The sequence below is a fragment of the Pseudorca crassidens genome, chromosome 9 (assembly GCF_039906515.1).
Source record: "Pseudorca crassidens isolate mPseCra1 chromosome 9, mPseCra1.hap1, whole genome shotgun sequence".
Classification (NCBI taxonomy): domain Eukaryota; kingdom Metazoa; phylum Chordata; class Mammalia; order Artiodactyla; family Delphinidae; genus Pseudorca; species Pseudorca crassidens.
Genome location: NC_090304.1, coordinates 60,277,673 through 60,289,788, shown reverse-complemented (window position 1 = coordinate 60,289,788; position 12,116 = coordinate 60,277,673).

The window sequence follows — 12,116 nt, the reverse complement described above, 5'->3', positions numbered from 1 at the left end:
TAGTGTCTGGCCTTACATTTATGTCTTTAATCATTTTGAGTTTATTTTTGTGTAAAGTGTTAGGGAGTCTTCTAATTTCATTCTTTTCCATGTAGCTGTCCAGTTTTCCCAGTACCACTTATTAAAGAGGCTACCTTTGCTCGATTGTATATTCTGGCCTCCTTTGTCATTGACTAGGTGACAATAGGTGCATGGGTTTATCTCTGGGCTTTCTATACTGTTCCATTGATCTATATTTCTGTTTTTGTACTGTCTGGATGACTGTAGCTTTGTAATATAGTGTGAAGTCAGGGAACCTGATTCCTCCAGTTACATTTTTCTTTCTCAAGATTGCTTTTGCTATTCGACGTCTTTTGTGTTTCCATACAAATTGTAAAATTTTTTGTTCTACTTCTGTGAAAAATGGCATTGGTAATTTGATAGGGATTGCACTGAATCTGTAGATTGCTTTGGGTAGTATAGTCATTTTCACAATGTTATTCTTCGAATCCAAGAATCTCTCCAGACTTTTTGCCAGACTCCCTCCTGGCTAGCTGTGGCGCACTAGCCCCCTTCAGGCTGTGTTCACGCTGCCAACCCCAGTCCTCTCCCTGGGATCTGACTTCGAAGCTGGAGCCTCAGCTCCCAGCTCTCACCCGCCCTGGCGGGTGAGCAGACAAGCCTCTCGGGCTGGTGAGTGCTGGTCGGCACCGATCCTCTCCGCGGGAATCTCTCCGCTTTGCCCTCCGCACCCCGGTGGCTGCGCTCTCCTCCGTGGCTCTGCAGCTTCCCCCTTCCGCCACCCACAGTCTCCGCCCACGAAGGGGCTTCCTCACATGTGGAAACTTTTCCTCCTTCACAGCTCCCTCCCACTGGTGCAGATCCAGTCCCTATTCTTTTGTCTCTGGTTTTTCTTTTCTCTATTGCCCTACCCAGGTACGTGGGGAATTCCTTGCCTTTGGGGAGGTCTGAGGTCTTCTGCCAGCGTTCCGTAGGTGTTCTGTAGGAGTTGTTCCACATGTAGTTGTATTTCTGATGTATTTGTGGGAAGGAAGGTGATCTCCACGTCTTGCTCTTCCACCATCTTGAAGCTCCTCTGGCTTTTATTTTTTTACAGCATTATTGTTATGTAATTTACATACCATAAAACATGCCTATTAAGAGTGTACAGTTTAATGTGGTTTTGTAAATGTATACATCTGTGTAACCATTACCACAATCCAGTTTTAGAACACTTCCGTTTTTACAAATTTGTCTTCATTTCTAGCTGTAGCTAATTCTCTCTTTCCAGCAAAATAACTATCTAGTTTCTGTTCTATAGATTTTTCTTTTTCAGATATTTTATTTAAAAGGAATCATAAAATATGTGTATCTGGTTTCTTTCGCTGTGCATAATGATTTGGTATTCAGTTACATTACTTCATGCATGTGGAGTTTGTTTCTTTATATTGCAGAATAGTATTCCATTATATAGATATGTCATATTGTTTATTCATTCATCAATTGTTTCACATTTGGATTGTTACTGTTTTCAGGTTTTGGTGATATATATATTTGTGAATATTTACGTATATTCTTTCTGTAAACATGTTTTCTTTTAATTTGGGTAAATATGCAGAAATGGAATTAGTAGGTCACATGGTAAATGTATGTTTACTTAAGAAAATTCCAAATTGATTCCAAAGTAGTTGTCTCATTTTACATTCTCATGAGTAATATACGTAACATATGAAGGTTCTAGTTTCTCCTAAGTAGAACTCTAATTATGCCAAGCTATAACTCTAGAATGGCATTGTCATTTTTTTTTATTGTAGATATTCCATTGAATGTACAATGGTATCTCATTTATTTTTCACTTTAAATTTGTTTTTTATTTTGAAATAATTTTAGGAAAACATAGACGTTGTAAAAAATGTGCACTCATCCTCCTCAAATAAAGCACCATACGTAACTATGGCTCAGCTAGGAAGGCCATGAAATTGACATTGGTTCAATACTATTAACTAATCTACTCATGTTATTTGGATATCACCAGGTTTATATGCACTCTTCTTTGGGAATGTAGTTCTATAAAATTTTATCACAACTGGAAACTAGTATAACCATCATTATAATCAGAAGACAGAACTCTTCTATCACCTCAAAGATGCTCTATCATGTTACCCTGTTACCTTCTTATATTTCCAGATAACTCTAACCCTTGGAAACCATTGATCTGCTCTCCATCACTATAATTTTGCCACTCCATAAGTGTTATGTAAATAGAATCATATGCTATGTACCCTTTTTAATCAGTCTTTTTCACTCAACATGATGCTCTCGAGACCTATGTAGGTTGTTACATGTATCAGTGGTTCTACATTTTTCTTTTTTTTGCTGAGTCCATTATATGAATATATCACAATAAACCATGAAAACATTGCAGAGCTTTTGAGCTGCTTTCAGATTTTGGCTCTTATAAATAAAACTGGTATAAATATTTATGTACAAAATTTCATGTGAATGTAAGTTTTTATTTCTCTAGGGCATGAGTCACCAAACTGTGGCCTGCAGGAAAAATCTGACCCATGACCTGTTTTTGTAAAACCTATAAGGTTTGTGATAGTGACACTCAGTAGAATATCTGTAATGAAAAACAACAATAATGCCAAGTATTGAAGATGTTTAAGAGAAACAGAACTCTCATACTTTCCATGTGTTACTTACTGATGGGAATGTCAGGTGGAACTAGTTTGGAATCCATCTGACAGTTTCTTAAATAAATATACATTTACCATGTGATTTACCAATTCCACTTCCAGATATTCATCCACATTAAATGAAAATATATGCTCATACAATTGTAAAAATGCTTTTAACATTTTTAAAGGGTTGAAAAAATAAAATGAAGAATGTGTGATAGAGATGGAATTTGGCTTATAAAACTAAAAGTATTTACTGTCTGGTGCTTTACAGAAAGTTTGCCAACCTCTGCTCTGGAGTAAACATCTGAGAGTGGGTTGCTGGATTATGTGATATATGCATATTTGATTTTATAAGAAAGAACCAAACTGTTTTCCAGAGTGGCTATTAAATTTTACATCCTCCTCAGCAGTGTATCAGAGATCCAGTTGCTCCACATTCTCATCAGCACTTAGTAAGAATTGTTATTGCAGCAATTCTAATAACAGGGATGTAGTGGTATCTCATTAAGCTTTCAATCTGCATGTCTTTAGTGCTTAATGATGTTGATCATATTTTCATGTATTTATCTGTGATTCATGTGTCCTTTTTTGGTGAAATGTCTGTTCAAGTATTTTGCTCATTTTCTAATTGAACTGTGTATTTTCTTACTGTTGCAATTACAGATTTCTTTATATAATCTGGATACAATTCCTTTGTTGGCCATGTGATCTTTAAGTGTGGCTAGTTCTTTCTTTCTCTTAAGCTATTTTTATCTAGTATATATTTTAATTTTGATGAATTCCTATTTATTGATATTTTCTTTTATGTATTTTGGTTTTGGTGTCATGTTTAAAAACTCTTCATCTAACTCTAGGTAATGGAGATTTTCTTCTATGTTTTCTTCAAAAAGATTAATACTTTTACATTTTACATTTAGATCTAATAATAGTGTGATTCCTATAATTATAGTCTTCTTTTTCACAAAGGTTTTAGCTCTTTGAATCTCTTCAGCATTCATATTGTAGGAAGAGGTTATCACTTTCAATGAAATGCCACTGGAATTTAGATAGAGATTACATTGAATCTACATATATATTTGGAGACAAGTACATATGAAAATTTGTACTCCACATATAGTATTTTGCTCCAGTTTTTAATGCCCCTTTAATTTTGTAATCCATATTTTGAATTATTAAATGTGCAGGTATTTCACTTCCTTTGTTAGATATATCAGGTATTTTTATTCTATATCAATGATAATTTGACTTTTGGATTTTTCATTGTAGCATTTAGAATGAAATCAATTTTCTTGGGTATTGATTGTATATTCTGTGACCTTACTAAGCTTGCTTATTTGTTTTAGTAGGATTTTGAATTTTGGTAGATCCCCTAGGATTTTTTGCATATGAGATTATTTCAGCAGTGAATGAAGGCATTTTACTTATCCCTTTCCAATCTTAGTGTTTTTGATTGGCTTTTTGCAGTGACTAGACCCTCTGGAAAAATGTTTAATTGAAATGGTAAAAACAGACATCCTTGCCCTGTTCCTGATCTTAGAGAGAAAACAATCAGTCAATTACTATCAAGTATGAAAGTAGCTGTAGGTTCTTGACCTTTTCAAAAACTCAGTTTTTGCTTTCATTAATTTTCTCTAATGTTTTTCTGGTTTATATTTTATTAATATCCCCTGTTGTTATTATTATGTCTAATAATAATTTCTAAATTATTTTTAATAGTAATTTCCACTCATTATATTTCCACCCTTATTATTTCTTTCCTTCAACTTACTTTGAGATTGATTTGCTCTATTTTTCTAGCTTCTTGAAGTAAAAGTCTAGAATACTGATTTAGATCTTTATTCTTTTCTAATATTGGTTTAAATCTATACATTTCCCTCTAAGCCTTGCTTAAAGCTTTAGCTGCATCCTACACATTCTGAATGTTGTGGTTTTTTTTTTTTTTTTTTTGCGGTACGCGGGCCTCTCCCTGTTGTGGCCTCTCCCGTTGCGGAGCACAGGCTCCGGACGCGCAGGCTCAGCGGCCATGGCTCACGGGCCCAGCCGCTCCGCGGCATGTGGGATCTTCCCAGACCCGGGCACGAACCCACGTCCCCTGCATCGGCAGGCGGACTCTCAACCACTGCACCACCAGGGAAGCCCTGTTGTGGTTTTTTTTAATTTAGTTCAGTTTTATTTTTTAAAAACTTTCCTTGTGATATCTTCTTGAACTCTTGCATTATTTAGAAGCATGTTGTTCAATTTCCAAATATTTGGGAATTTCCTGCATTTCTTTCTGTCATTGATTTCTATGTCAATTCTATTGTAGTTTGAGAACGTTTTTATTCTTTTCTGATTTTAATCTTTTTAAAGGTACTGAGAATATAACTTAACATATGGTTTATTCTGGAGAATAGTACATGTGTGCTTAGAAATAATGTGTATTCTGCTATTGTTGGGTATAGTGTTATATATAAACATTTTTCAGGTAAAGTTAGCTGTTTTTATTTTTTTCCTGTTTGTTTTATTTCCAATCTTCTCTGTTCTTTCTGATCTGTATATTCTTTTTCTATCAGTTAGTAAGAAAGGAGTATTAAATCTCCAGTTATAATGAGCAAATTGTCTATTTTTCCTTTAAATTTTTGTTTTGTGTATTTTGAGCCCTGTTGTTGGGTGCATACTTACTTATATTTGTTGTATCTTCCTGGTATATTTACCTTTCATCATTATGAAACATTCTTGTCTTTAGTAAAATTTCCTGTCTTAAAATCTTTTATATTTATATAGCTACTCCAGCTCTCTTTTGATTGCTGCTTTTGTGATGTATCTTTTTTATCATCATAGTTTCAATCTACTGTGTCTTTAATCCTGAAGGTTGTCTCATAGTCAAGTGTGTTTTGTTTAGAGTGTTGTGACTTCCTTGTTCTATCTAAAAATGTCTACCTTTTACCCATATATAACATAATAACTGTTATGTTTGGACTTACACCTTCCTTTTGCTCTGTTTTCCATATATCTCATATATATATTTTTTTTGAAGAGGTGGGTTTCTTGGTCTTCTTTTTGCCTTTTTTGTCTTAAATCAGTATTTTTAATATGGCATTTTAATTTTTCTGTTGAATTTTTAACTATCTTATGAAATATATAATCATTGATATAGGTATTAAAATATGCATATTATAACTTTTCACATTCTACTTCAATACTGGCTTGATTCTGATAAAAATATAGCTACATTGCTCACATAAGCTCTATTTGCTTTTTTCCCTTTGTACTGCTTCACATATATTTCATCTATATGTTATAAACCTAAGTATAGAATTTTATAATTATATTTTTAAAGGAATTTAAGAAATGAGAAAAGTATCTACATGTATTTTATATTTATCATTTCCACTGTTCTCTGTTCTAATTATTATAGTATTGTTAGTGGATTGGTTGACAGTGTTTCCCACCTAGCATTTTGTATGCCATTCTGCTGTCTCTGGCTTCCATTATTTTGATGAGAATTCTGCCATTAATTATATTGTTATTCATGTTTTATACGATAAATCATTTTCTTTTTGCTATTTTCAAGATTTTTCTCTTCATCTTTCTTTTTCCAGCCTTTTGATTATGATAATTTTAAGTGTAAATCTGTTTGTAATTATCTTAGTTTGGCATTTGTTGAGCTTTTTGGATGTATAGATTAATATTTTAAATCACGTTTGGGAATGTTTTGGCCACAATACTTCAGATGTTTACATTGAACTTTTTTCTTCTTCCTTTTCTATTGATATGTGATTACATATTTATTGGTATACTTGACATTGCCTCCCAGATCCCTGAGGCTATGTTCATTTTTATTCAATATATTTTTCTTCCTGTTCTTTAGACTGGATAATATACTGGACTATCTTCAAGTTGATTGATATTTTCTCCTGCTATATGAAATCTTCTTTTGAGCTCATTCGGTGAGTTTTTATATTGGTGTTTATACTTTTTAACATAAAATTTTTATTTGATACTTTTTTATAATTTCTCCATTGACATTAATATTTTATCGAGTCCTTGTCATATTTCCTTTAGTTCTTTGAACCTATTAGAATAGCTATTTTGAAATCATTGTCTGCTGAATCCAACCTCTTGGCCCACTGACAGATTTATTGGCTACATTTTTCCCTGGGTATAGATTACATTTTCCTTTTTCTTTTTAACTTCAGTTTTGTTTTTTGTATGTTTCATAATTTTTTAAATTAAATATTGGACACCGATAAGATGTATTGTAGTAAATCTAGATTCTGTTTTATTTTTATAAGTTGTTTTTTTTGTTGTTGTTTTGTTATTCAGTCCTCTCTGTACTTATACTGAAGAATCGACTGTGGCTGCTGATGTTTATACAGAATTGTTGTTATTTTTTAGCCTTACTTCCAAGGGATCACCCTGGTGTCTATATAACTTAACAGTAAGCCAAGTAAGGTGCTTTCAAACATCTCAAAAATTCAAAGATTTTAAGGCTTCTGCCCTCTGCCAAATGATCTGTGTTGATTGGAAAACATATTAAAAGTTGCAGTCAGTTTCTAAGTTTCTCCCTTAGCTTTTACTTCTCAATGAACTCTTTCTGGGTGTCTCTGAAATACACTTTGTTTCCCAGTCAGCCAGTATTTATGGAGAGCTTCAGCAACCCTTTTCTGGCTCTTTAATTTCCTGAATCTCTCTTAAATTTCTGGTTTATCTCTTGCTTGTCCCAACAAAACCTGCAACATCAGGATAGCAATGCTTGGGGTTTGTTTGTTTTCTATGGAATTAATTGGTTTTAGAGCAAAGCAAGGGTTTCACCCCCTCTTGCTTCCCCAAATCAAGTCTGCTCCCACCAGCAACAAAGTTACTGGTTTTTGTGTCCAGACTCATGTGGTAAAAATGCAATTCTCATCAACTGAATCCAGTGCAGGGTTGGAGAGTTAGGGAGTGGGGAGAAAGAATAAGGATAGGAGTAGCTCCAGGCAAAATTATCATTAACTTCCACTCACCTGTAGCTCTAGTAATTTATCAAGAATAAATGCTTTTCAATCTTTTTCTGCCTTTGATTTATTTACAGTGTCCTGTTGTAGTTTATACTTAGTTAATGATATCATTGTCAAAATACTCATCCAAGATCAAAACTTGTGAATTAATTTTGACTTTTTCCTCACATTTTTCATATTAAATTTGTTGCCAAATTCTGTTAATTCTTCTGCCATTGTTTCTCTTATACACATAACCCTTTTTTCTCTACATTCTCACTATTGCTCCATTAATTTAGACTTCCATCTCTCCCCTTGATTACTGCAATGGTTTTCTAATTGGTCTTCAAAATTCTCCATCTCTAACCTTTACTTTATGCACTGGGAAATTTGAAGACCAAATTCCTAAGCGTAACTGTTTTCATTCTCCGTATTTGACCAAAGCCTAACTTTGTATCCTTGTCCCACATTTTATGCTATGCTAACAACTTCAACAATCAGACTGAAGTATTTGCTGCAGATATTTTCCCCTTCACCTGACAGGACCCTGCTCTTTCTTCTTCCTGTAACCTTCACAACATGGACAATTGGAAAGAGTCATTATCTCCTCTGAGTGTCCAACAAACTCATATTTGCTTTTCTTAAAGCAAATATGAGTTTCATTTTTGTTTCATTTTTGTATTTTACATATTTTGCATTATATATACTGACAGTCTGCCTCCCACTTGGTGACAGATATCTTGTAGCCATCTTTATACAATTAATGATGTCTAGGCACTTAAAAGGCATATGTCTTTGTAAGATAAGAAAAGGCCATATTTTAGAGAAATAAGAAAAATTATACTGTCATGCATACTGAAGGAAAAAAGAATGGCTTTATATATTTTAAAAATAACTACCATCTGTCAGTTCTCAGGGGAACAATTCAACCTATTGGATATCTCCTTGACTTGTTTAATAATTTATTAAAGTAGCTATTTTGTGTTGTTTAATCCTATTTCCAAAATACGTGTATTCATAAAGGCTTATTTTAGATCTCTGTCACAGACTATGCACGTTTTCAGGACTTTTGAAAGGTATGTGCCTAGGAAATATATATATTTAATAAAATATATATTTAATAAAAATCTTTCGACATTTTGGAATTGCCTTATGGAACTATTAAGTTGAATAATAAAGGATCATATTTTTATGTTTATGTTGAATACAAAATATTATTTTTTCACCTAAAGACTAAGATGGTTTATATAATTAACCTATTAATATTCTGAGAGTCTCCAAATGCACATTGTAATGCAAGATTTAATAAGCTTATATGTTCTTGTTTTTCTTCATATGGAACTGGAATTTAGAATACTTTTGAAAATAAGTTGCAGATATTGGCTCCAACTTCATCAAGTGTATCATTAAAACCACATCTATTTTGTGAATGACAGTCTTTTCAGAGGAAACACTGAATCAAACTTGCTAATTCAATAAAAAGCTTGCTTTCCTTTAAGAGGTTATGATAGATACAGAAAAAAATGAGATAATTAATTCTTCTTGCATTAGTGCCATTTGTTAGACAGACATCTCTGAAGAATATGGAATTTTGTTTCAATTTGTTTCCTCTTTATCATTAGTTTTCAAAAGTTCTTCCTGATCCAAAATAGCCCTTTACTGAATTACAAATGACTGCCATGAGCAATAGAAAATTTTTATTCAGAAGGCTTAGGAAAAATCAAAACCTGCCATGGTAAAATTTATAGGTTGTTAGGCTTTTTACATAGCTGTAAAAGTTGTCATTTATTAAAAAAAAAATCCTATGAAATATATCTGGATACAAGGGCCAGCTGTGGTGCCTCTCAGGCCATATGATAGTACTATGAGATTTTGTCACAGGAGCCAACTCGGCATAGCCAGCTTTCTTACTGAGGTCTTCTATGCATTATTACTGCTAATGGTAGAAAAGACAGCATTTTCAGCCATCTGAGCTCAAAGCTTAGATGGTAAAACCAGAATTATGCATTCTTTAATCTTCTCTCTCTAATAAACTCCTTGGTGTAAGAGTTAATTCTCACCCTACCCCCAGTGCAGCACTGCTAAATATTACTTTTTCCAAGGTTTTAATGCCTTCTCACTCAAATCTCATGTATTACTCGTACTTATTCTGAGGGGACAGTGTAAGAGGGGATATTTACAATATTTGTTAACTGAAAGTGTTTATTATAAATCTAGAATGTATAAAGTGCTTTTATAGACATGGAGGTATGATAGTAAAATAGGCAAAAATCTCTGTCTTCACAGGTTTAAGACAACTCCTATTTTTCTATTTCTCTTTTCAGTCCTATCAGATTTTGCCTCAGGTATTTTGACACTCTATTATTAGATGCATACAACACATTTAGGATAATTTGGTCTTTTTGGAAAATGGACTCCTTTATCACTGTGTAATGTCCCTTTTTATTCCTGATAATTTTCCTTGTTCTGAATTCTGCTTTGTGCTAAATTAATATTGCTACTCCAGCTTTCTTTTGATTAGTGTTAGCATTTCTTCATGCCTTTACTTTAACCTATCAGAAATTTTATATTTAAAGTGAGTTTCTTATGGATGAAATATAATTGATATTGTCCCATAGTTCTTGGATGTTAATTTATAAAAGTTCTCTTTTCTATTTGCATATTAGTTTGAGAAGTTTCTGTTGACCTGTCTTCAAGCTCACTGATTTTTTTCCTTGGCCGTGTCCAGTCTACTGGTGAACCTGTCAAAAACATTCTTCACTTTTGCCAGCTGTTTTTTTCCCCTTAGAAATTACATCTCTTTGCTTATATTATCCATCTGTTCTTTCATACATATAGTTTAATTTTTCCATTAGAGTCCTTAACTTATTCAATCATAGTTATTTAAAAATTCTTTGATAATTCCAACGTCTGTCTCATATCTAAGTCATCTTCCAATACATGTTTTGTCTTTTCTGACTTTGTTTTTTCTGTCCTTTTCACTTGCCTTGAAATTTTTGTTGACAGGCAGACATGTTGAATTGTCTAATAGGAATTGAGGTAAATAGGCTTCACTGTGAGGATTTTGTTAATCTGGTTAGGAGTTGGACTGTGTTTGTTGCACCTAAAGTACCAGAGTCTTCAAATTCCTTTAGTGTCTGTTTTTGTTTCCCCTCTTGGCTCTGGGACTTTTTTTACATGCTGCTCCCCAGAAAGCTGTGTCTTTCACCTCTTTAAGCTGTAACCCATTATTTTTGAAGGGCTTGTTGGTGTATTGGTAGGGATGGAGGGAGGGGAGAACATTCTGCAATGTTCTGATTAACTCTTAAGTTTTTAATGGACCTGTGTCTTGGAGTCTTGGCTTTCACAAGGGTTTCTATCATTCCTGCAGTGGTTCAGCTTTTTCCCTTCCCCCTAACACCTTCCCTAGCTCCTGAATTTCCAATCTATCTTTTTTGAAACAAAGACATACCTTCTGATGAGGCTGTCTTTCTAGGGAAAACAATGTGATATAACACTAGGGACAAGGAGATGGAAATATTTTGATATATGATGTTAAAGGACAAACTTTTTCATTACCAAACAAATTCATTTTAAATAAATAATTTTGTATCTAGACAGCTGACAGTCTCACCTGTAATGCCCCTCTACCAAAGCCTCTCCTATTTGGATTAAACATTTATTTACATAAAGGAATCATTTGGCTTCATTTTGTCTCTCCCATTATCGTTCTTCTCTAATTTATAAAACATGCTTCCATTACTTATATGGGAGTTAGGTGTTAGGAGAACCTTGATGAGAGGAGAAGCCTCCAGAATATTAAGAACCAACAGAAAGACCTTCCAGTGAATCCTGAAAACAGTGCTTGTTGGACCGATGATGGGCCCTGATGATTCTACTGCAGGAATTTTATCCCCTGCTCTGAGACTAAGGAAACTGTTGCTTTACCTCCAAGATAGACAGTAGTGTGGTATTTAAGCTGGCAAGCGTCTCAGGTTATACTGTCTAAATCTCGTCATTTTATAAATAAGGAAACTGAGGTTTAAAGAGGCTAAGTGACTGGCGTAACTAAAGATGAGAACTAGAGCAACAATTAAATCTCCTGGATAAATGATCAAATATTTTCTGGGTATTGGGCATTGAACTAGGCACTAGGGTTTACAGAATTGAGTACGAAACTGAGGTTTGTCCCTTGAAGCTCAAGTTCTTGGGGGAGGAAAAATATAAATAGATGTTTACAATGCACTATGTGATGTATACTTTAAAATCATAGAGGCAGAAAGACAAATTAGAAGCTTAATTCTACTTCTTATTAGCTCTGCCACTGTATGATCGTGGCAAGTCACTTAGCCTCTGATACTAATTTTCTTGTCTGTTAAATGAGGGTAGTATTACTCATCTTAGATTTGTTATGCTACTCAATGCAGTAATTCAGTTAAAAGTTCTTTAAAAACTGAAAAGTTTAATAAAATGTAAATGATTATTATTTCTATTCTTGTACTTATTAATCAAACTG